The sequence below is a fragment of the Oncorhynchus tshawytscha genome, linkage group LG13 (genome assembly GCF_018296145.1).
Source record: "Oncorhynchus tshawytscha isolate Ot180627B linkage group LG13, Otsh_v2.0, whole genome shotgun sequence".
NCBI classification, from domain to species: Eukaryota; Metazoa; Chordata; class Actinopteri; order Salmoniformes; family Salmonidae; genus Oncorhynchus; species Oncorhynchus tshawytscha.
The window spans coordinates 15,120,020-15,147,256 of record NC_056441.1 but is presented as its reverse complement, the minus strand read 5'-3'; the positions used below and the strand labels follow the sequence as shown (position 1 = coordinate 15,147,256).

Below are 27,237 nucleotides of genomic sequence, written 5' to 3'. Positions count from 1 at the left end.
CCGCCCATTAACTACTATGGTAAACTCATCAATCTTCAACAGAGTGAGAGCTACTATACTAAAGGACGCCTTGCATAATCCTGTAGAATATTTATGGTAATTGCTAGTGCCTTGGGCAGATCTTTACTTGGGTTGATATATAACATGTAATGCTATTGTAGTAGGGAACAGTGGAAGAGAGTACCATCCTAGGGGGGTGAGAACATGGGTCACCCCAGGAGAATGACTACTATTTCCTTTGGTAATGGGCTTACAAAGGCTAGGGTCGTTACAATATGCTTTGCTAAGAAGTAATGTCAATACAGTATATTGTGTGATCTGATATGGTCAGGGGTCCGCAGCTCCACCACACAATCAATTCTTTTAAAATATATACTGTACCAGTCAAAAGGTTTTGAACACCGACTCATTCAAGGGTTTTCCTTATTTGTACTACTTTCTACATTGTAGAATAATAGTGAAGACATCAAAACTATGAAGTAACACATATGGAATCATGTAGTAACCAAAAAAGGGTTTAACAAATCCAAATATATATTTGAAATTCTTCAAAATTGACACCCTTTGCCTTGATGACAGCTTTGCACACTCTTGGCATTTTCTTAATCAGCTTCATGAGGTAGTCACCTGGAATGCATTAACGCATTAACAGGTGTGCCTTGTTAAAAGTTAATTTGTGTAATTTCTTTCCTTAATGCATTTGAGCCAATCAGTTGTGTTGTGACAAGTTAGAGATGGTATACAGAAGATGGTGTTTTAGCAAATAGGGCTAAGTCCATATTATGGCAAGAACAGCTCAAATAAGCATTACTTCAAGACAGGTCAGACAATTCGGAAAATTTCAAGAAATTTGAAAGTTCCTTCAAGTGCAGTCACAAAAAAGATAAAGCTTTGTGACGAAACTGTATCTCATGAGGACCGCCACAGGAAAGGAAGACCCAGAGGTATCTCTGCTGCAGAGGATAAGTTCATTAGAGTTACCAGCCTCAGAAATTTCAGCCCAAATAAATGCTTCACAGAGTTCAAGTAACAGACACATCTCAACATCAACTGTTCAGAGGAGACTGTGTGAATCAGGCCTTTATGGTCAAATTGCCGCAAAGAAAGAAACACGAGCAATTAGACCAGTGGAAATATGTCCTTTGGTTTGGTAAATCCAAATCTGAGATTTATAGTTCCATCAGCCATGTCTTTGTGAGACGCAGATTAGGTAAATGGATGATCTCTGCATGTGTGGTTCCCACCGTGAAGCATAGAGGCTGAGGTGTGATGGTGCTTTGCTGGTGACTTTGTAATTTATTTAGAATTCAAGGAACATTTAACCAGCATGGCTACCACAGCATTATGCAGCGATACGCCATCCCTTCTGGTTTGTGCGGTTGGGTTCTGAGAATATGAAATATACTTATTCATGGCACTGAGGGAGAGAGTATAACATTTACATTATGTCAGAATATGTTATTATTAGCTATCAGGGATCCTATGGGAGGGATACTCTGGGAGGAGAAGAGACACAGTCTGGTACCAGGCACCATGATAACCGTGTGTTGAGTGTAGGGAAGTGATCACATGTTGACGGCATTGATAAGGGGAAAGAGCCATGGATTAGTGATGGACGGGGGTTGCGATCAGGTCAGGTCACGTTAAGGGTGAAACAAAAGTTTATGGCCAATATCACTTAGTGTCCTGCCTAGCAGTAAAGAATGATGTTTTATACAGATGTGTAGGAGGAGACTCAGCCTTGAGGAACGGTTAAATATCAGTGCTTGTGTGAACAATGTCTTTGTCTAATGCAGCTGTATTGACCCTCTGGGAGAATAAACTTGGTTAAGCTTTCATAGTGTCCATTGAGTTTTATACTCTGAGAATTAGAACCTACAACAGGACAATGATCCGACACACCTCCAGGCTGTGTAAGGGCTAGTTGACCAAGAAGGAGAGTGATGGAGTGCTGCATCAGATGACCTGGCCTCCACAATCACCCGACCTCAACCCAATTGAGATGGTTTGAAATGAGTTTGACCGCAGAGTGAAGGAAAAGCAGCTAACAAGTGCTCAGCATATGTGGGAACTCCTTCAAGACTGTTGGAAAAGGGTGGCTACTTTGAAGAAATTAAAATATAACATATCAATTCAGCAAAAAAATAAACATCCTCTCGCTGTCAACTGCGTTCATTTTCCACAAACTTAACATGTGCAAATATTACAAGTTCCACAGACATGTGCCTAACATAAATGGAATAGTGTATCCCTGAACAAAGGGGCGGGGGGGGGTCAAAATCAAAAGTAACAGTCAGTATTTGGTGTTGCCACCTGCTGCATTAAGTTCTACAGTAAATCTCCTCCTCATGGACTGCACCAGATTTGCCCGTTCTTGCTGTGAGATGTTACCCCACTCTTCCACCAACGGACCTGCAAGTTCCTGAACATTTCTGGGGGGATGGCCCTAGCCCTCACCCTCCGATCCAACAGGTCCCAGACGTGCACAATGAGATTGAGATCCGGGCTCTTCGCTGGCCATGGTAGAACACTGACATTCCTGTCTTGCAGGAAATCACGCACAGAACGAGCAGTATGGCTGGTGGCATTGTCATGCTGGAGGGTCATGTCAGGATGAGCCTGCAGGAAGGGTACCACATGAGGGAGGAGGATGTCTTCCCTGTAATGCACAGCGTTGAGATTGCCTGCAATGACAACCACCTCAGTCCGATGATACTGTGACACACCGCCCCAGACCATGACGGACCCTCCACATACAAATCGATCCCACTCCAGAGTACAGGCCTCAGTGTAATGCTCACTCCTTCGACGATAAACGCGAATCCGACCCTTACCCCTGGTGAGACAAAACCGCGACTTGTCAGTGAAGAGCACTTTTTACCAGTCCTGTCTGGTCAGCGATGGTGGGTTTGTGCCCATAGGCGATGTTGTTGCCGGTGATGTCTGGTGAGGACCTGCCATACAACAGGTCTACAAGCCCTCAGTCCAGCCTCTCTCAGCCTATTGCGGACAGTCTGAGCACTGATGGAGGGATTGTCCCGCTGGTGTGATGTTCGGATGTACCGATCCTGTGCAGGTGTTGTTACACGTGGTCTGCCACTGCGAGGACGATCAGCTGTCCATCCTGTCTCCCTGTAGCACTGTCTTAGGCGTCTCACGGTACGGACATTGCAATTTAATGCCCTGGCCACATCTGCAATCCTCATTCCTCCTTGTAGCATGCCTAAGGCATGTTCACGCAGATGAGCAGGGACACTGGGTATCTTTCTTTTGGTGTTTTTCAGAGTCAGTAGAAAGGCCTCTTTAGTGTCCTAAGTTTTCATAACTGTGACTTTAATTGCCTACCATCTGTAAGCTGTTAGTGTCTTAACTTCTTGGTGACAGGGAGGCAGTATTGAGTAGCTTGGATGAATAAGGTGCCCAGAGTAAACTGCCTGCTACTCTGTCCCAGATGCTAATATATGCATATTAGTAGTAGTATTGCATAGAAAACACTCTGAAGTTTCTAAAACTGTTTGAATGATGTCTGTGAGTATAACAGAACTCATATGGCAGGCGAAAACCTGAGAAAAATCCAACCAGGAAGTGGGAAATCTGAAGTTTGTAGTTTTTCAACTCTTTGCCATTCCAATATACAGTGTAAATGGGGTGATATTGCACTTCCTACGGCTTCCACTAGATGTCAACAGTCTTTAGAACGTTGTTTTGAGCTTCTACTGTGAAGTGGGGGTGGATGAGAGGGGATTGAGCCAGGTGTCTGGCAGAGTGCCACAGGCTCTGAGGGGCGGGCACGAGAGAGTTAGCTCTCGTTCCATTGCTTTTCTACAGACATAGGAATTCTCCGATTGGAACATTATTGAACATTTATGATAAAAACATCCTAAAGATTGATTCTATACTTAGTTTGACAAGTTTCTAAGGGCTGTAATATAACTTTTTGAACTTTTCGTCCGACGTTTGACTGGACCTGAACGTGTGTTTGGATTTGTTTACCAAACGCGCTAACAAAAGAAGCTATTTGGACATAAATTATGAACTTTATCGAACAAATCAAACATTTATTGTGGAACTGGGATTCCTGGGAGTGCATTCTGATGAAGATCATTAAAGGTAAGTGAATATTTATAATGCTATTTCAACCTAATGTTGACTACACTTTATGGCGGATATCTTTTTGGCGGCTTTGTTGTCTGAACGCTGTACTCAGATTATTGCATGGTTTACTTCTTCCGTAAAGTTTTTTTGAAATCTGACACAGCGGTTACATTAAGGAAAAGTATATCGCTAATTCCATGTATAACACTTGTATTGTCATCAACATTTATGAGTATTTCTGTGAATTGATGTGGTTCCCTGCACAATCCCCGCATGTTTTAGAACTACTGAACGTAACGCGCCAATGTAAAATTAGATTTTTTATATAAATATATACTTTATCGAACAAAACATACATGTATTGTGTAACATGAAGTCCTATGAGTGTCATCTGATGAAGATCATCAAAGGTTAGTGATGAATTTGATCTATATTTGTGCTTTTTGTGAGTCCTCTCTTTGGCTGGAAAAATGGCTGTGTTTTTCTGTGAGTTGGTGGTGACCTAACATAATCGTTTGTGGTGCTTTCGATGTAAAGCATTTTTGAAATCAGACGCTGTGGCTGGACGAGAATTGTATCTTTAAAATGGTGTAAAATACTTGTATGTTTGAGGAATTTTAATTATGAGATTTTTGTTGCTTTTGGCGAGGTGGGATGCTACCGTCCCACATATCCCAGAGAGGTTATTAACGACCGTTCTACAGGTGCATGTTCATTAATTGTTTATGGTTCATTGAACAAGCATGGGAAACAGTGTTTAAACCCTTTACAATGAAGATCTGTGAAGTTGTTTGGATTTTTACTAATTATCTTTGAAAGACAGGGTCCTGAAAAAGGGACGTTTCTTTTTTTGGTTACTACATGATTTCACATGTGTTATTTAACAATGTAGAAAATAGTTAAAATAAAGAAAAAACGTTTTGAATGAGTAGGTGTGTCCAAACCTTTGACTGGTACTGTATAGAAATAAATACATTTTAAAGGAATTATTATATTTCTCTACTTCGTTATAGAGACAAACCTCTTTTTCAGGTTAAGCCAAGTCAGCTCTGCATAAACTCATTGGACATGATTGTGTGACACCGCCACTATGTTTCAGAGGCCATCATGCGTTCTATATGTGGAGTTTACAGCTTCTTAGGGTTATTACAGATAATGTATACAGGAAAATCAGCCATGAACCCTGATCCATCACTGTATTATTACAGCAATGACATGACAAACGGACATTGACCTTATGAAGTAATCCATTACAGGAATATACACATACACTTCCTTCACCATATTTTAGTCATTACGTTCACACTTACTAAAACACACATGTCACATTACATTTAACAGGACGTCCACGTACACATTGTGCTGCGACATTATCTCCCTAATGTCCCACTTAACTGCAGCCATCAGCAGCAGCATCTGTTCGTAGTCTAAAGCCTTGGCCGCCACGACCCAGCATATGGGTTTACGTAGCTCACTGGTATAAGCGAATGACAAGGAGAATGGTATAAACAAGGACATTGGTTGTGTCATAAATGGCACCCTACTCCCTTCATAGTGCACTACTTTTGATCAGGGCCCTGGTCAGAAGTAGTGAAGTATACTGTATATGGAATAGTGTTCCATTTAGGACGCATCCATAAACAAGGACAGTGTCAATTCAATACTCACTCAGTACATTTTACTCAGTGTACAAAGTAAGTAAGGACAGAAAAAGTGAAAAACGTTCAGTAGAAAGATTTGAGAATGTTCAATTGTTATTTTCTCCAGGCATTGTACTTTAGAAAGTGTAAAATCGTTTGGGGTAGATATTGATTTTGAGTCCCTTTTTGAAAATGTGAAACTCTGACGCACCCTCAAGACTGGTACTAATGGTACACACACGTTGAAAAACATCTAGCTGATAGAGAAGAGTTTGTGGTCAACAGTCATTTCCACTCTCACTGATAAGGTCATGTGTGTCAGAGGAGATCGCGACAACTAGTTAATAACATGACAGCTGAAAACAGTTGTTCTGATTAAAGAAGCAATAAAACTGGCCTTCTTTAGACTAGTTGAGTATCTGAAGGATCAACATTTGTGGGTTCGATTACATGGTCAAAATGGGAGTAGTACACAGTGTTGTACGAGATCTACAGTTTCTTGGCAATTTCTCAAATGGAATAGCCTTCATTTCTCAGAACAAGAATAGACTGACGACTTTCAGAAGAAAGGTCTTTGTTTCTGGCCATTTTGAGCCTGTAATCGAACCCACAAATGCTGATGCTCCAGATACTCAACTAGTCTAAAGAAGGCCAGTTTTATAGCTTCTTTAATCAGAACAACTGTTTTCAGCTGTGCTCACATCATTGCAAAAGTGTTTTCTAATGATCAATTAGACTTTAAAAATTATAAACTTGGATTAGCTAACACAACGTGCCATTGGAACACAGGAGTGATGGTTGCTGATAATGGGCCTCTGTACACCTATATTCCATACAAAATCAACCGTTTCCATATACAATAGTCATTTACAAAATTAACAATGTCTACACTTGTAACGGCGTTCGTCTGTTGAAGGAGAGTCGGACCAAAATGCAGCGTGGTGGTTACTCATGTTCTTTAATGAAAAAATAGCGATACATGAAATAAATAAATAAATACAAAAACAACAAACGAAACGTAAAAACCTAATTACAGCCTATCTGGTGAACACTACACAGAGACAGGAACAATCACCCACAAAATACACAGTGAAACCCGGGCTACCTAAATATGGTTCCCAATCAGAGACAACGAGAATCACCTGACTCTGATTGAGAACCGCCTCAGGCAGCCAAGCCTATGCTAGACACACCCCTAATCAGCCACAATCCCAATGCCTACAAAAACCCCAATACGACAACACAATAAACCCATGTCACACCCTGGCCTGAACAAATAATTAAAGAAAACACAAAATACTAAGACCAAGGCGTGACAACGCTGTATTTCTGATCAATTTGATGTTATTTTAATGTACAAAAAAGTTGCTTTTCTTTCAAAAACAAGGACATTTCTATGTGACCACAAACTTTTGAAAGGTAGTATAGGGTGCGTTTGTAATTTGGCATCCTAATCCCTATAACAGGGGTAGGCAACTAGATTCAGCCACGGGTCTATTTTTGTTGGCAAAAATGGTCGGGGGGGGGCGGGTAATAATTATAACAATTTGTACACTAAAAATTGTTCACAATTAACCGCAAAAAGAGATTGTATTTGAAAACAACAATAATTTCATACCTTGATGAGCAACGCCGCTGTGCACTTTTTAGGGAATAGGGTGCCATTTGGGATACAGCGATAGAGTTGTGGACTGACTGACCTGTGAGTAGAACTGCTGGAGGAATGGCTTCTTGGCTGCAGGCATCATAGTATCCAGGTGAGACTGAAGGGACTCAAACTGCTCGGCCAGAAACACCCTGGGAAGAGAGGCAGAGAGTGAAATCAGTACAGCCCACCAAATCAGAGATTGAAGCAGTGTTAGAGGGGTACGGAGAGGGGTAGGAGGGGAGAGGGGAGCAGGGGCTTTAGCTGAATGGATTGGGATATTGCAGACAGACCATTTTCCCCTTTCTCTCCTGAGCTTTAGAAACTTCTCTTGATCCCCTGTGCTTATTAATGAGGTAGTTTCAGTCCTAGCATCAGATGGATGGTACAGTGCGGGTGTAGGAGGTACAGTAGCTAGAAATTGAGTTTTGGCCAGGTCATAATGCACCTTCTTGTTGGTTTAAATCAGCACCATATCAGGCCATGAAGCCTAAAACAGTGGGAGTATTTACATTCACTGGGTTTTCATCACTATAGCTATACATTAACAAACACTGAGCCACATAGAATAGTTGTGGGGAAAAAAACGATCAATTAAAATCAATAGAAACAAAAATAAAAGCTACTCCAGTGTAAAAATGGGGCACGGGGGGATTGAAGACATTTTTCAAATGTGTCAGCATGATCAACACTATTATTATCCTTTTAAATGTTTTACATAAACAAAATTCAAGAAAATAAGTTCAGTTAAATGATGGGCAGAGAGTCAACTGAGTGTGCAAATCTGGTGATAAGCGTTAATGACTGGCCGTGAGACAAGGCCAACGCAAGTCAAGGGGAAGGCATAGAGATGAATGGACCTCATTATAACAGTATGGTAACTGTTAAATAAACAATATTGTATACTATGGACTAGGGATGTGTCCCAAATTACACCCTGTTTTCTATATAGTGCACTACTTTTGACACACAAGGCTCTGGTCAAAAGTAGTACACCATGAAGAGAATAGGGTGCCATTTAGGATACATCCTAGGGCAGCAGGAAATGCTATTTAGTAGGCTGGAGCTGGAGCCGAAAGTTCAGTTGGGAAGAGATACGTATGAGAGAGAAGGAGAGAATGAATCAAAATCGAGCAACAGTTGCACCTGCAGGGTTTTTCATTTGGTGATGCAACACGCCCCCTTCAGATGTTAGAGAAATGAACGAAACATGTGAATGTCTGTTATGTGTATCCAAGATGATCCTTACATAACCACATCGTGTTGATACATTCTTTATTAATAAGTGCTTGTTGCAGTAGAAACTAGCTGCCTACTGAGAAGTAATTGAAAGTGGGCCTGAAACACATCGAAACAAATTGCAAATCTATGTGGGCCAAATAAGTATCTAGGACAAAATTAGAACCTCAACAAAGACCATTACCTCAACCATCAAACATTAACAAGTGCAAGTGATGTCCAATATGCCACGAGACATACACACAGCTTGCTCCTGCCTCCCTTTAATATGACAACATTTCCACAAAAGAGTGGGCAAACACGTTTGTTTTTATGGACTCGAAAAATGGCATTATCTGTGAGTCGTCAGCCCACCATGACCACAAATCTCATGGTTACCACAGGGAGAGATAACAAGCAGAGCCCTGACATTTATCGGGTTATGCCTATATAAATTTAGACAATGACAAGAGGCACTTATCTTTCACAACTATAATCTTGATCTTTGCTCAGGGCCCTGGGGTGGCGGGCCCTCATTGATTATTCCATTAAAGCATGGCTAAATGAGCTGTTAAAGGTAGAGCAGCCCTTTACGAGGCTCCCATAGTAAGTAATGGCTTTATTCAAAATGGCGTATTGTATGCTGAGCATGTCTGGGTGCTAGGACAGAGGGGTTAGGTGGTGTGTAAGCCCCTTCCACCGCTACAGTAACTGCTCGGTGGGGTGGGGGGGCATCCACACAATTACACACAGGGCTAGACAGCTGTATGTCTTCTCCCCTAAGGACCATTCCGTTCTTCCTTCATTTAAAACCCCTTAAGAGCCTAAGCCCTGATCTCTTCAACAGTGAAAACAGTAGTTATTTCAAAAGTTGTGTTTTTCTCCCAATCGGATTTTGAAATGTTACAGCCTAGAATCATAACATTTGTCTCCGGGAGTGTGGAGGACAGTGGGTTGCTCAGCAACAGACCCCAGCGAAACAGGCACAGGGGCAGGGCAGAGACTTTTATTACAGTAATGATGAGGATAATGCACATTATTGTTTGACCAAAACATGGTTTGGAGTGAGGTGAGCGTGTAGAATGTCCAGCTTGCATCGATGCTACCAATACAGTCAGAGTGTCACACTCTGGAGTTCTGTGAATAATTTAATTTGGAACGACCCTCAGTGTCCACCACCCTCTAGGGACTTCTAAAGAGATATAAACAGGATTTCAAATGTGGGTCTAAAGACCATCTCTTACAGTGACTCTGTTGCGACCACCCTCTGGGCCAGGCCGTAGAGTGTCTCACTGGCTGTCAGAACAACCAGCTGGCTGAGGTGAGGGCTGGGCACCTTCTCCTTCCTCTCCTCCACCGGGCCACCCTGGATGCTGGATCCGCCTTCCCCCAGAGAATCCTATAACAGGGGGACAGAGAGAGGGAATAGTTAGCTTGACTTGCTCCTTCCTCCCACACACAGAGAGCGGAGAGTTAGACCACAGATACTCAGAGAAGGGGACAGACACATTCACTTTGCGATAACAGGGAGACAGAGAGACTGAGAGAGAGACAGAGAGAGAGAGAAAGGAAGGGGGGGGATACCTAGTCAGTTGTACAACTGAATGCATTAAACTGAAATGTGTCTTCTGAATCAGAGAGGTGTGGGGGGCTGCCTTAATAGACATCCACATCATCGGTGCCCGGGGAACAGTAGATTAACTGCCTTGATCAGAATGATAGATTTTTACCTTGCCAGCTCTGGGATTCGATCCAGCAACCTTTCGGCTACTGGCCCAAAGCTCCTAACCGCCAGGCTACCTGCCACCCAGAGTGAGTGAGCCAGTGAGTGAGAAAGACATACAGGGAAACACCAGTTAGCTTTGAAAGAACAGTGACAGAGAGAGAGAGGGATAGATGAGCTGGCTTTGACAGACCAGGAGACACAGAGATAGACATTCTTTGGATACAGGCTAATAGCACCACAGACACTAGCTCAGTGGCCAACTGTTAAAACTGGAGCAGTGAGCTATGACCACAGGCTATGTCAGCCAGATATTAGAGTTGGTTTTACCACAGAGCTCAAACAGTGAGCTACAGCAGTAAGATACAATTATTTACAGTACCAGTCAAAAATGTGGACACACCTACTCATTCAAGGGTTTTTCTTTATTTTAACTATTTTCCACATTGCAGAATAATAGTGAAGACATTAAAACTATGAAATAACACATATGGAATCATGTAGTAACCAAAAAAAGTGTTAAACAAATCAAAATATATTTTATATATTTTATCCTTGAGCATCTTCAAATTAGCCATCCTTTTTGCCTTGATGACAGCTTTGCACACTCTTGGCATTCTCTCAACCAGCTTCATGAGGAACGCTTTTCCAACAGTCTTGAAGGAGTTTCCATGCTGAGCACTTGTTGGCTGCTTTTCCTTCACTCTGCAGTCCAACTCATCCCAAACCATCTCAATAGGGTTGAGGTCGGGTGATTGTGGAGGCCAGGTCATCTGATGCAGCACTCCATCACTCTCCTTCTTGGTAAAATAGCCCTTAAACAGCCTGGAGATGTGTTTTGGGTCATTGTCCTGTTGAAAAACAAATGATAGTCCCACTAAGCGCAAACCAAATGGGATGGTGTATCGCTGCATAATGCTGTGGTAGCCATGCTGGTTAAGTGTGCCTTGAATGCTCAATAAATCACTCACAGTGTCACCAGGAAAGCACCCTCACACCTCCTCCTCCATGATTCACGGTAGGAACCACACATGCGGAGATCATCCGTTCACCTACTCTGCGTCTCACAAACACAGCGGGTGGAAACAAAAATCTCACATTTGGACTCATCAGACCAAAGGACAGATTTCAGCTGATGTATGAAGGTCTTTATAAATGAATTTGATTGATTGATTGATTTCTACCGGTCTAATGTCCATTGCTCGTGTTTCTTGGCCCAAACAAGTATCTTCTTCTTATTGGTGTCCTTTAGTAGTGGTTTCTTTGCAGAAATTTGACCATGAAGGCCTGATTCACGCAGTCTCCTCTGAACAGTTGATGTTGAGATGTGCCTGTTACTTGAACTCTGTGAAGCATTTATTTGGGCTGCAATTTAATGAACTTATCCTCTGCAGCAGAGGTAACTGAGTTTTCCTTTCCTGTGGCGGTCCTCATGAGAGACAGTTTCGTCATAGCGCTTGATAGTTTTTGTGACTGCACTTGAAGAAACTTTCAAGGTTCTTGACATGTTCATGTTTTAAAGTAATGATGGACTGTTGTTTCTCTTTGCTTATTTGAGCTGTTCTTGCTGTAATATGAACTTGGTATTTTACCAAATAGGGCCATCTTCTGTATGCCACCCCTACCTTGTCAAAACCCAACTGATTGGCTCAAACGCATTAAGGAAACAAATTCCACAAATTAACTTTTAAGAAGGCACACCTGTTAATTGAAATGCATTCCAGGTGACTACCTCATGAAGCTGGTTGAGAGAATGCCAAGAGTGTGTAAAGCTGTCATCAAGGCAAAGGGTGGCTACTTTAAAGAATCTAAAATCTAAACTATATTTTAATTTGTTTAAAATTAACAGTTTTTTGGTTACTACATGATTCCATATGTGTTATTTCATAGTTCTGATGCATTCACTATTATTCTACAATGTAGAAAGTAGTAAAAAATAATGAAAAACCTTTGAATGAGTAGGTGGATCTAAACTTTTCACTGGTACTGTATATATAACTATAACTGTACAGAGTGTAAAAAACTGTAGGAACACCTGCTCTTTCCATGAAATAGACTGAACAGGTGAAAACTATGATCGCTTATTGATTGAATCTGTTAAATCCACTTAAATCGTACAGGGCTACGAAAAAGTATTTGCTCCATTTCTAATTTTCTCTATTTTTGCATTTTTTTATCAGATCTTCAACCAAAATGTAATAGATAAAGAGAACCTGAGTGAACAATAACACAACAATTAATTATTTCATTTGTTTCTGAAACTAATTCATGTAATACCCAATGAAAACCAACAAATGTCCCCGAGTTAAAGCAGTTCTGCATGCAAGACCCGAAATCTCTCCAATATGAGAGACTGACCAACAACTACAGGAAGTGTTAGGTTGGTGGCAGAAGAATTGTGTGTTGCATAACTTTGTTAATTAAATAAATAAAACAAGTATAAAACAAGTATAATAAGTTTTGTTATTTGTAAACTCAGGTTCCCTTTATCAAATATTAGGTTTTGGTTGAAGATCTGATAACAATCACTGTAAAAAAAAATAGAGAAAATCACAAAGGGAAAAAATACTTTTAATTTTTTTACAGGCCTCACAAGACTCATCTGAAGGTCCCCCACCAGTTAAAACAATTAATGGTGGTATATATGGAGACAGTTGCCAAAAAATATAAATCTCTCAGATATTGGACAGACATTTAAGAACAAACCTCCCTTTTATTTATTTTTTGGGGGGGGGGCAATCTGTTGTTCCATGTAGTGGAAAGGACAAGAGGAATACCTACGTAAGAATGCTGTTCATTGACTACAGCTCAGCATTTAACACCATAGTACCCAAACTCATCATTAAGCTTTAGACCCTGGGTCTCGACCCCCCGTGTGCAACTGGGTCCTGGACTTTCTGAGGGGCCGACCCCAGGAGGTGAAGGTCAGAAACAACATCTCCACCACGCTGATCCTCAACACTGGGGCCCCACAAGGGTGCGTTCCCAGCCCTCTACTGTACTCTCTGTTCAACCATGACTGCGTGGCCATGCACACTTCCAACTCGATCATCAGCATCGACACTACAGTGGTAGGCCTGAATACCAATAACGACGAGACGGCCTACAGGGAGGAGGTAGGGCCCTCGGACTGTGGTGTCAGGGAAATAATCTCTCACTCAACGTCAACAAAACAAAGGAGACGATCGTGGACTTCAGGAAACAGCAGTCCACAGCAGAGGGAGCCCCCCGGGACAGTAGTGGGGACGGTGGAAAGTTTTAAGTTCCTCGGCGTACACATCATGGACAAACTGAAATGGTCCACCCACACAGACAGCGTGGTGAAGAAGGCGCAACAGCGGGCTGTATTGGGCTGGTATGCCTGGTATGGCAATTGCACCGCCCTCAACCGCAAGGCTCTCCAGAGGGTAGTGCGGTCTGCACAACGCATCACCGGAGGCAAACTACTTGCCCTCCAGGACACCTACAGCACCCGATGTCACAGGAAGGCCAAAAAGATCATCAAGGACAACAACCACCCAAGCCACTGCCTGTTCACCCCGCTATCGCCCAGAAGGCAAGGTCAGTACAGATGCATCAAAGCTGGGAACCGAGAGACTGAAAAACAGCTTCTATCTCAAGTTCATCAGACTGTTAAACAGCCATCACTAACATAGAAAGACTGCTGCCAACTTACAGACTCAAATCTCTGGCCACTTAAATAAACTGACTTAATAGTGACACCCCATCCCGTGAACGGGACCGTTGTCATCACCTGACACTAATTAGCATAACGCAACGGACATAAATCTTCCTAGAAAAAAATCCTATTCATGAAAATCCCAAGTGAAATATATTGGAACACAGCTTAGCCTTTTGTTAATCACCCTGTCATCTCAGATTTTCAAAATATGCTTTGTAAGTTTATCATAGCCTAGCATAGCATTATGCCTTGCTAGCAGCAGGCAACCTTGTCACGGAAATCAGAAAAGCAATCAAATTAAATTGTTTACCTTTGATGAACTTCGGATGTTTTCACTCACGAGACTCCCAGGTAGACAGCCAAAGTTCATTTTTTTCCAAAAAGATTATTTTTGTAGGCGAAATAGCTCAGTTTGTTCTTCACGTTTGGCTGAGAAATCACCCGGAAATTGCGGTCACCACAACGCAGAAAAATATTCCAAATTAGCTCCATAATATCGACAGAAACATGGCAAACGTTGTTTAGAATCCATCCTCAAGGTGTTTTTCTAATATCTATTCGATAATATATCCGTCGGGACAATTCGTTTTTCACTAGGACCGATTGGAGTAATGGCTACCTCTGTATTTTACCCGAGAATCTCTCTCGGAACCACCATGTGACCACTTACGCAATGTGGCCGCCTACAGCTATTCTTCAACAGAAATGCGTAAAACTACATCACAATGCCGTAGACACCTTGCGGAATACGTAGAAAGCGTAAGCTCGTTGATGGTACATTCACAGCTGAATAGGGAGTCGTTGGAACGCAGCGCTTTCAAAACCTGGGGCACTTCCGGATTGGAATTTTCTCAGGCTTTCGCCTGCAACATCAGTTCTGTTATACTCACATATCTTTACAGTTTTGGAAACAGTAGAGTGTTTTCTATCCAAAGCTGTCAATTATATGCATATTCTAGCATCTTTTCCTGACAAAATATCCCGTTTAAAACGGGAATGTTTTTTTTGGACCAAAAATGAAAATACTGCCCCCTAACACCATTAATAAAGGTATTTCTAGTCACTTTAAATAATGCCATTTTAATAATATTTACATATCCTACATTACTCATCTCATATGTATATACAGTCATGGCCAAAAGTTTTGAGAATGACACAAATATACATTTTCACAAAGTTTGCTGCCTCTGTGTTTTTAGATATTTTTGTCAGATGTTACTGGAATACTGAAGTATAATTACAAGCATTTCATAAGTGTCAAAGGCTTGTATTGACAATTACATGAAGTTGATGCAAAGAGTCAATATTTGCGGTGTTTACCCTTTGTTTTCAAGACCCGGCATGCTTTCAATTAACTTCTGGGCAGACCATACCCGCATAAACAATGCTTGGAGTTTGTCAGAATTTGTGGGTTTTTGTTTGTCCACCCGCCTCTTGAGGATTGACCACAAGTTCTCAATGGGATTAAGGTCTGGGGAGTTTCCTGGCCATGGACCCAAAATATCGATGTTTTGTTCCCCAAGCCACTTAGTTATCACTTTTGCCTCATGGCAAGGTGCTCCATCATGCTGGAAAAGGCCATGTTCATCGCCAAACTGTTCCTGGATGGTTGGGAGAAGTTGCCCTCGGAGGATGTGTTGGTACCATTCTTTATTCATGGCTGTGTTCTTAGGCAAAATTGTGAGTGAGCCCACTCCCTTGGCTGAGAAGCAACTCCACACATGAATGGTTTCAGGATGCTTTACTGTTGGCATGACACAGGACTGATGGTAGCACTCACCTTGTCTTCCCCGGACAAGCTTTTTTACAGATGCTCCAAACAATCGGAAAGGGGATTCATCAGAGAAAATGACTTTACCCCAATCCTCAGCAGTCCAATCCCTGTACCTTTTGCAGAATATCAGTCTGTCCCTGATGTTTTTCCTGGAGAGAAGTGGCTTCGTTGCTGCCCTTCTTGACACCAGGGCATCCTCCAAAAGTATTCGCCTCACTGTGCGTGCAGATGCACTCACACCTGCCTGCTGCTATTCCTAAACAAGCTCTGTACTGGTGTTGCCCCGATCCGGCAGCTGAATCAACTTTAGGAGACGGTCCTGGCACTTGCTGGACTTTCTTGGGCCCCCTGAAGCCTTCTTCACAACAATTGAACTGCTCTCTTTGAGTTCTTGATGATCCGATAAATGGTTGATTTAGGTGCAATCTTACTGGCAGCAATATCCTTGCTTGTGAAGACCTTTTTGTGCAAAGCAATGATGGCGGCACGTGTTTCCTTGCAGGTAACCATGATTGACAGAGGATGAACAATGATTCCAAGCACCACCCTCCTTTTGAAGCTTCCAGTCTGTTATTCAAACTCAATCAGCATGACAGAGTGACCTCCAGCCTTGTCCTCGTCAATACTCACACCTGTGTTAACGAGAGAATCACTGACATGATGTCAGCAGGTCCTTTTGTGGCATGGATGAAATGCAGTGGAAATGTTTTTTGGGGATTCAGTTAATTTGCATGACAAAGAGGGACTTTGCAATTAATTGCAATTCATCTGATCCCTCTTCATAACATTCTGGAGTATCAGCAAATTGCCATCATTTTCACGATCGTCGTAAAGAGGAGACCAAAGCGCAGCGTCGTGTAAATGCATGATTTAATGATTAGACGGAAAAAAACACAAAGTACACTAAAACAAACAACAAACTTTTGGCCACGACTGTACTGTATTCTACACGATCTACTGCATCTTGCCTATGCCGCACGCCATTGCTCTTCCATATATTTCTATGTATATATTCATCCCTATACATTTGTATGTATTTGTGTGTATAAGGTAGTTGTTGTGAATTTGTTAGATTACTTGTTAGATATTACTGTATAGTCGGAACTAGAAGCACAAGCATTTCGCTACACTCGCATTAACATCAGCTAACTATGTGTATGTGACCAATAACATTTTATTTGATTTCATTTGAATCTGCTATTCAATGCATTTTAATGGGCTAATAGCAGTTAGGCCAAATAAACATTTCATCAAATTATACTTGTACAATTTTGGGGGGATACTTCAAGGGGTCTTAAAATTCCAAATCAAATAGCAAATTGATCCTTGGTATGACCTTCTTAAAACAATTCCATATAACTAAGTACAGTAGAACCCCCCCTGGCTTAGACTCTCATGGGTTAATAAGCTCCAGCACATTTCAATCTCACACACACTTTTCTGGCTTTTCTACAGTTGTGAAATTCAGGATAAAATCAGGCCTGTCCCACAGGCCATGTCCATTAATCATAACAATATAACCCAAGCACTAAAAGACAGAATTCTCAGCAGAAGGCAGAAGAATCACAATATTTTGTTAAGGTTCATCTGAGCCTGATGATGGATCATATGGGCTGTCAAGCTGTGTGTGTGTATCCCTGAAACAACAGAAGCAGAACAGCAGGGGCAAATCAACAGCAATCACATCCAGTAAGTAATGAACAAATGGAAAGCCATTAAACCTGTCCACCATCATCCACTTGCATACATACAGGCTCCATAGTCATCTGGGGAGAAGAACACATCTCACTTTACCTAATAATACTAAATAGGGTTGCAAAAGTCAAGTAACTTTCGCAAAATGCCTAGGATTTCCTGCTTATTCCTGATCAGAGCCCTAATTCTGATCAGAGCCCTAAGTCCCAAACTCTATATAAATCAGTCAAAACATTTAAACATTCAAGAATGAAGGAACATGTGACATTAAACCACTAAATAATTGATCATATATGGCTAAAATGACCTTTAATTAATTGGTTTGGTAGCTAATTAGATATTATAAATCATGCAAGGCCCAGCGATAGACCGAACAACTCTCCTCCCGTCACCAGATCAAAGACAAGGTAGTGAAAGCCTTCCTCTGAGATACTGTCATGTAGCCTCTCTATGTCCTGTCCAAGGGGTGTAGCCTACTTGTCCATCAAGCTGCCTCACACTACAGAAACAGGAGACCGGCTCCATTCAGCACGCACAAGCCAAGGTTACTTACTTATGGGCGTGTAATGGGTAGGTAATAGCCCCGTTGGGGCCTACTAGAGACCAATTAATTATCAATAAAGAGTTATCTGAGTCAACTTAGAAACCATTAATCAGCGATAAGAGGGGCGGGTCTAAAGGATGAATGCATGTCAAAGAGTCAGATCACAGAATCAGAGAACGAATTGCCATTCAGATGAAGTTCGGAGTCGGGTGATGTTGCCCCGAGACGCTGCTCTTGGGTCACTTTTGCATTTCCCCCACTAATGGTTAAGGTTAGGAATGAGGGAGGGGAAGCTGATCCTAGATTAGTACCTGGAGCGTAATGCTCCTATTGGCAGAACGAGCAGTCAAATATCAAGCCAAAACTTTATCATGAAAAACAATGGCAGAATGCTCAGTCACCCATTAACTTCCCTGGGGTTAAATGTGTGTCAAATACTAGTTTGACAATCTCTTAGGTAGACTGGTCCCAGATGTGTTTGTGCCATCATATCAACTCCTTTTCACTCATTATCATGCCAAACATGGATTTGACATGATAACACAAACAGATCTGGAACCAAGCTAGTTTTGGGTCGCTAACTTTCCAAATCACATCCATTCCTGTCTAGAGAACCATTAGATGATGCAAGTTAGAAATTTCAGTGCACAATACCTTCACAGAGTAAAACCACTAAACTACGTGCAGTAAACTGAAGCATAAACATGATTAACATCCTGCACTGGTGGAGTTGATCCAGAAAACCCATTAGACTTCCCACTCTATTCTGAGCCCGATTGTGACTCATGATAAAAGAAACACAAAAGTAAAAGTCATTTATGAACTGACAACAACCCAAAACGTCAGCCGAAACTGCTTACCCTCCATTTGCAGAACACAAACAACAAATATTGATTTGTTCTCAACAGAGACTTTTCAGGATTTGCGTGAAAAAAAAATATTGTAAAGCTTTTCAAAGCTGTGGAAGTAAAGTAATCTATGAGTCCATCACAACAGACCGATTAAAGCCATTAGGTCAAAGGATTTAAAGGGCAATATTGTGGTCAAGATCCAAAATCAAAACGTATAGACGGTGTCCAAACAAGGAAAGCGCAAGTCTCAACAGGATTTTAACTAGTCACTTTAATAACTCTACCTACATGTACATATTACTTCAATTACCTCGACACCGGTGCCCCCTCACATTGACTCTGTCTGTACCGGTACCCCCTGTATATAGCCCCGCTATTGTTATTTACTGCTGCTCTTTAATTATTTGGTATTCTTATCTCTTAATTGTTTTTTTTTGTTGGTATTTTCTTAAAACTGTATTGTTGGTTAAGGGCTTGTAAGTAAGCATTTCACTGTAAGGCCTACTACACCTGTTGAATTCAGCGCAAGTGACCAATACAATTTGATTTGATTTGACTTGGTAAGACTGTCCTAATATGGACACCGTGCAAATTAATTTAATCTCTGGTCAGATCTGTCTGTCTGTCTGATGCTGATGAAAATGCTGTCCTTAAATATACATATATACTGGAATCAGTAGGTGTGTCCAAACTTTTGAATGGTACTGTGTATATATACGCTACCGTTCAAAGGTTTTAGAGCACCTACTCATTCAAGGGATTTTCTTTTTGTTTCCTATTTTCTTTACATTGTAGAATAATAGAGAAGACATAAAAACTATGAAATAACACACATGGAATGATGTAGTAACCAAAAAACAGCTAAACAAATCTAAATATATTTTATATTTGAGATTCTTCAAATATCCACCCTTTTCCTTGACAGCTTTGCACACTTGGCATTCTCTCAACCAGCTTCATGGGGTAGTCAGCTGGAATGCATTTCAATTAACAGATGTGCCTTCTTAAAAGTTAATTTGTAGCATTTCTTTCCTTCTTAATGTGTTTGAGCCAATCAGTCGTGTTGTGTGTGTGTGTAGGTGTGGGGGGGGGGGTCTATTTGGTCTATTTGGTAAAAGACCAAGTCCATTTTATGGCAAGAACAGCTCAAATAAGCAAAGAGAAAGGACAGTATATCATTACTTTAAGACATGAAGGTCAGTCATTACAGAAAATGTCAAGAACTTTGAAAGTTTCTTCAAGTGAAGCCACAAAAACCGTCAAGTGCTATGATGAAATTGGCTCTCATGAGGACCGTCACAGGAATGGAAGACCCAGAGTTACCTCTGCTGCAGAGGATATGTTCATTAGAGTTACCAGCCTCAGAAATTGCAGCCCAAATAAATGCTTCACAGAGTTCAAGTAACAGACACATCTCAACATCAACTGTTCAGTGGAGACTGTCAATCAGGCCTTCATGGTCAAATTGCTGCAAAGAAAACACTACTAAAGGATACCAATAAGAAGAAGAGACTTGCTTGGGCCAAGAAACACGAGCAATGGACATTAGACCGGTGGAAATGTGTCCTTTGGTCTGGAGTCCAAATTTGAGATTTTTGGTTCCAACCACTGTGTCTTTGTGAGACGTGGTGCGGGTGAACAGATGATCTCGGCATGTGTATTTCCCCCGTAAAGCATGGAGGAGGAGGTGTGGCGGTGCTTTGCTAGTGACACTCTGTGATTTGTTTAGAATTCAAGGCACATTTAACCAGCATGGCTACAACAGCATTCTACAGCGATAAGTCATCCCATCTGGTTTGTCAAGTGCACAGCAAATGTGGGAACTCCTTGAAGACTGTTGGAAAAGCATTCCAGGTGAAGCTGGTTGAGAGAATGCCAAGAGTGTGCAAAACTGTAATCAAGGCAAAGGGTGGCTATTTGAAGAATATCAAATATAAAATATATTTAGATTTGTTTAATGCTTTTTTGGTTACTACATGCCATATGTTATTTCATAGTTTTGATGTCTTCACTATTATTCTACAATGTAGAAAATAGTAAACACACTTGTCATTCTACTGACCATGCTCCAAAGGCATAAACAATCACTTATTATGACGAGGAAATTCTCCCCCTGAAGACTACAGATAAATTATTATGTCTCTCTTCACGTTGCTCATAACTCGGCATAGTTTCTTCCTTTGGATTTAACACGCTATGAAAATCCTGACGACACCCATATGTCATGCCCTGGCCATAGAGAGGCTTTTATTCTCTATTTTGGTTAGGCCAGTGTCATGACGTTGGCCTGGGGGTAGGTTTATGACAGTCATAAATACCTCTTCCCCCCTTTTTCCTCTCTCTTCCCTACTGATGTTACTTTTGCAAAACCCTTGGTTAACATAGGGATTCTGGGAACATCAGAAGGTGGGGGGAAATTAACTATATTCTGGTAATCCGACCAATTGAACATATGCAGTGGTACTTAATGAATATGATGTCAGTTCGGGTTGTCATCTGAGACATTCTCATCAATGATAAGATGACATAAACTCTACAGTGGAAAGTCTACACATCAAAGTTATCGGATTCACATGGAATTGTTGTTCAATTTAAATGTTTAAATATGAAATGATTTGTGATGGGATGAAATGTGATTTTAGTTTCTAAAATGTGAGAATTGAGTTTTCATAAGATAGGGCTCTGCTCAATCAGTGGCCCGCCCCTGTGAAGGGACATGGGCTATAAAACTTTTCAAACACGCCCTCCTCGCCCTTCCTATATAAGCCCTTGACGACAATATCAACTCCTATTCTGAGGACGTGAGGACGACGGTCCGATGTCAGAATGGTTCAGATAATAACTACAGAACGAAGCCAACATCAGCGTGAGCTTTGGTTGTGAATGGTATGAACTTTGAACTCTTATTCACTACAGAAGTGATACCTCCTAGCCGTTGAGTTAGCAACAGCCGCTGCAAACGAGGGTTAGGAAGAAAAAGACAGAGTATTCCGTCTACCACACAACGACGTTACTACAAGATATTCAATTCACCAGCAGAGACATTCTTCAAAGGACAAAGGACTTGGTTGGGCAACATGGCCTTCCATCTACCACCAACCTACCGAAGCGCAGCTCAGAGTAAATATTTATTGCATTTTCCTTTTCCAAATGGGCGGTAATTTAGAATGCATAAGATACTGTATTTACAATAGCACAGCTTCACCCTTTGTTCGTCAGTCTTCCCGCTCTTTCACCCAAACCCAGACCCTTTTCTTTTGTGTAACCAGCTGTCATATCTGTTCTGCCCGCTAGGGACGTTTTCCTTTATGACATAATGTGTAATCAAGTTATGATTGAAATATTTGTATGTGTAATTCTGTGTGATTAGTTAGTTATTTAGTAAATAAATAACTAAACCCAATTTTGTATTGCTGATTCAACTTGTTAGCCAGGGTTCGTGCAGATAACCAAGAATTTACAACTTTCAGATGAGACTGAATTAAGATGACTAATTAATATTGACTGCTATTGATGTAAAATATTGCTAGGTCTTTAAGAGTTTATTTGGAAGATAACAGCTCTATAAATATTATTTTGTGGTGCCCAGACTCTCTAGTTAATTACATTTACACGATTAGCTCAATCAGGTAATATTAATTACAGAGAAATTATTTTATAGAATAGCATGTCATATCACTTAATCCGGCATAGCCAAAGACACGACACCAGGGTGTGACTAGGGTGGGCATTCTATGTTCTTTTTTCTATGATTTTGTATTTCTTTTTTTTTTGGCCGGGTATGGTTCTCAATCAGGGACGGCTGTCTATCGTTGTCTCTGATTGAGAACCACACTTAGGTAGCTCTTGCCCACATGGGTTTTGTGGGTAGTTGTTTCCTGTTTTGTGTCACCTTTCAGGACTGTTTCGATTTTCGTTGTTTCACTTGGTTATTTTGTATTTCGTGTTCAGTGATTTAAATTAACATGGACACTGCGTTTTGGTCCGATCTTTCCTGTTCCTCAGATGGAGAAGATCATTACACCATAAAAACAAAGTCCAGTTTTCTAAGGGAAAGATAAAGAATATGTTTTTTTCCTGATGGTGGGAAGCATTTGGATTCACACTGTAGCCCATGAATTAAAAAACTACCAGGTATTGTAAAATCTTGAGATAAATATGTTAATCTTCTGAGAGATAAAACTATTTTTCACTTTCATATGACAATCTTTGCTACAGTATAACACATGTTGCAGTCAAGCTATTAAATATGTATTAGTAATATATTGCCATTACATGCTCAAAAATACATGCATGAGCTGTTGATTAGATGAAAATGCATTAACATACAGTTGAAGTCGGAAGTTTACATACACTTAGTCATTAAAACTTGTTTCTCAACCACTCCACACATTTCTTGTTAACAAACTATAGTTTTGGCAAGTCGGTTAGGACATCTACTTTGTGCATGTGTAACAGTATAGACTTTACGTCCGTCCCCTCGCCCCGACCTGGGCGCGAACCAGGGACACTCTGCACACGTCAACAGTCACCCTTGAAGCATCGTTACCCATTCGCTCCACAAAAGCCGCGGCCCTTGCAGAGCAAGGGGAACCACTACTTCAAGGGCTCAGAGCAAGTGACGTCACCGATTGAAACGCCACTAGCGCGCACCACCGCTAACTAGCTAGCCATTTCACATTGGCTACACATGACACAAGTACATTTTTCCAACAATTGTTTACAGACAGATTATTTCACTTATAATTCACTGTATCACAATTCCAGAGGGTCAGACGTTTACATACACTAAGTTGACTGTGCCTTTAAACAGCTTGGAAAATTCCAGAAAATGAGCTTTAGAAGCTTCTGATAGGGTAATTGACATCATTTGAGTCAATTGGAGGTGTACCTGTGGATGTATTTCAAGGCCTACCTTCAAACTCAGTGCCTCTTTGCTTGACATCATGGGAAAATCAAAAGATATCAGCCAAGACCTCAGAAAAAAAATTGTAGACCTCCACAAGTCTGGTTCATGCTTGGGAGGAATTTCCAAATGCTGGGAGGAACCACGTTCATCTGTACAAACAATAGTACGGAAGTATAAACACCATGGGACCACGCAGCCATCGCTCAGGAAGGAGTCTCCTAGAGATTAACGTATTTTGAGATTAACGTATTTTGCTGCAAAAAGTGCAAATCAATCCCAGAACAACGGCAAAGGACCTTGTGAAGATGCTGGAGGAAACAGGTACAAAAGTATCTATATCCACAGTAACAGAGCAAGGAAGAAGCCACTGCTCCAAAACCGCCATAAAAAAAACAGACTATGGTTTGCAACTGCACATGGGGACAAAGATCATACTTTTTGGAGAAATGTCCTCATCTGATGAAACAAAAATACAACTGTTTGGCCATAATGACCATCTTTATGTTTGGAGGAAAAAGGGGGAGGCTTGCAAGCCGAAGATCGCCATCCCAACCGTGAAGCACGGGGGTGGCAGCATCATGTTGTGGGGGTGCTTTGCTGCAGGAGGGACTGGTGCACTTCACAAAATAGATGGCATCATGATGTAGGAAATGATGTGGATATATTGAAGCAACATCTCAAGACATCAGTCAGGAAGTTAAAGCTTGGTCACAAATGGGTCACAAAGCCCTTACCTCAATCCTATAGAACATTTGTGGGCAGAACTGAAACTGACTCCATTACACCAGCTCTGTCAGGAGGAATGGGCCAAAATTCCCCCAACTTATTGTGGGAAGCTTGTGGAAGGCTATCCGAAACATTTGACCCAAGTTAATCAATTCTACCAAATACTAACTAATTGAGTACTTCTAATCCACTGGGAATGTGATGAAAGATAATTCTCTACTATTATTCTGACATTTCACATTCTTAAAATAAAGTGATGATCCTAACTGACCTGAAACAGGGAATTTTTACTAGGATTAAATGTCAGAAATTGTGAAAAATGTATTTGGCCAAGGTGTATGTAAACTTCCGACTTCAACTGTAACTGTCTACCGGTGCATCCTGAATATTTACCATTAGCGTAGGGGCTATGGATAATACGCCAGCAAACATGAAATCCAATCAAGCCCATACTTGTTGAGAAAACAGCTTGCATTGAAGGAATTCACAGAGCTGGATACATACTAATCAGACTGAAATTTTAATTTTTTTTTTTGCAAAAATTATACCAAAGATGGTAATGGGATTAAAGGGTTTATTCTTTCTTTTTTTAAGAAGGATTCTAAACTTCCTCACTGGTTTGTGTTGTTCCTAAACCCGCAGCAGTAATGATTCACATTCTAATCATCAGAGGTTCCTGGCTCCTCCGTAGACACAAGACATCACTCCAGTTTCTGGAATTCAGAGCTTCATCAGGGAAACCCAGGCACAGAATCGTGGTGTCCCGTGAAAGAGAACAAACGCCTTCCAATATTCTGATCAGCCCAATCTGAGACGGAGGCCACATACTGCTAAACATACCCTCGTAAAACGAACTATCCTGCCGATCCTTGACTTCGGCGATGTCATTTACAAAATAGCCTCCATCACTCTACTCAGTAAATTGGATGAGGTCTATCACAGTGCCATCCGTTTTGTCACCAAAGCCCCATACACTACCCACCATTGCGACCTGTATGCTCTCGTTGGCTGGTCCTTGCTACATATTCGCCGCCAAACCCACTGGCTCCAGGTCATCTATAAGTCTTTGCCTTATCTCAGCTCACTGGTCACCATAGCAACACCCACCCGTAGCACACGCTCCAGCAGGTATATTTCACTGGTCATCCCTAAAGCCAACACCTCCTTCGGCCGCCTTTCCTTCCAGTTCTCTGCTGCCAATGACTGGAACTAATTGCAAAAATCACTGAAGTTGGAGACTTATATCTCCCTCACTAACTTCAAGCATCGGCTGTCAGAGCAGCTTACCGATCGCTGCAGCTGTACACAGCCCATCTGTAAATAGCCCATCCAACCTACTACCTATCTCATCCCCATATTTATTTTTTGTTTTTCCTGCTCTTTTGCACACCAGTATTTCTACTTGCACATCCTCATCTGCACATCTATCACTCCAGTGTTAATTGCTAAATTGTAATTACTTCGCCACTATGGAATATTTATTGCCTTACCGCCTTACTTAATTTGTACACACTGTATACAGATTTCCTATTGTGTTATTGACTGTATGTTTGTTTATCCCATGTGTAACTCTGTGTTGTTGTTTTTGTCGCACTGCTTTGCTTTATCTTGGCCAGGTCGCAGTTGTAAATGAGAACTTGTTCTCAACTGGCCTACCTGGTTAAATAAAGGAGAAATAAAAATAAAATAAAAATACTGTGAAATGTTCAATAAACCTACAGGTGTCACAAGGAAATAATACTATGTCTGTCCTCAGACAGTTCCCACCAACTGTTGCTTGACAATACTGTCAGGTTAGTCTATTATTAATAAGGTTTAATATCTTCTAGACACAAGATGTCCCCTTATTTGACTGTCAGTTGAAGTATCAGTGTGTTTGACATTGTCTAGGACAATGATACATTTAATATTAATGTCATATTAAATATTCAACAAATGTTGTATTCGTCAAATGAAATGCCACACCATCAATTATTCAGAGATCAAAATGATTTGACGTGAAAAATGAATGAGACAGGATCAAAGCACATTCTAATGGCCGGTCACGTTGCAAAGCGCATGCAGGAATGTCTTACTGAGAGATTGAACTGCTGCAGTAGATTTAGTCACTCCCCACATGCCCTAACGCTGTTGTTACTGAGCAACTTTTCATCCACTGACATGGGAGACATTCTCCACATAGTTTTATTCCATTAAAGTGCATCATGCTTTCTCCTTCCAGAAAACTGGGGGAAAATAGACTTTCCTATATACAAGAGTTTATATCAGGAGAGAAATCATTGAGTTGACTTATTGACATTGTACAGCTGGCTTCTGATATTTGGGAAGATAATTATACAGAGTCGTAGTTTCCATTACTTTACTGTTTGAGAGACGTCCAAAAATGGCTTGTTTGCCTGAATGATGCGGTATATCTACTCACTGGAGGCTGTATATCTACTCTCTGGAGGCTGTATATCTACTCACTGGAGGCTGTATATCTACTCTCTGGAGGCTGTATATCTACTCTCTGGAGGCTGTATATCTACTCTCTGGAGGCTGTATATCTACTCACTGGAGGCTGTATATCTACTCACTGGAGGCTGTATATCTACTCACTGGAGGCTGTATATCTACTCACTGGAGGCTGTATATCTACTCTCTGGAGGCTGTATATCTACTCTCTGGAGGCTGTATATCTACTCTCTGGAGGCTGTATATCTACTCTCTGGAGGCTGTATATCTACTCTCTGGAG

At 41.2% G+C, this 27,237-nt stretch overlaps 1 pseudogene; it reads right to left on the bottom strand.

The window, feature by feature from the left end:
• LOC112265801 overlaps positions 1 to 27,237 on the bottom strand; it is a 294,298-nt pseudogene that overhangs the window by 12,226 nt on the left and 254,835 nt on the right.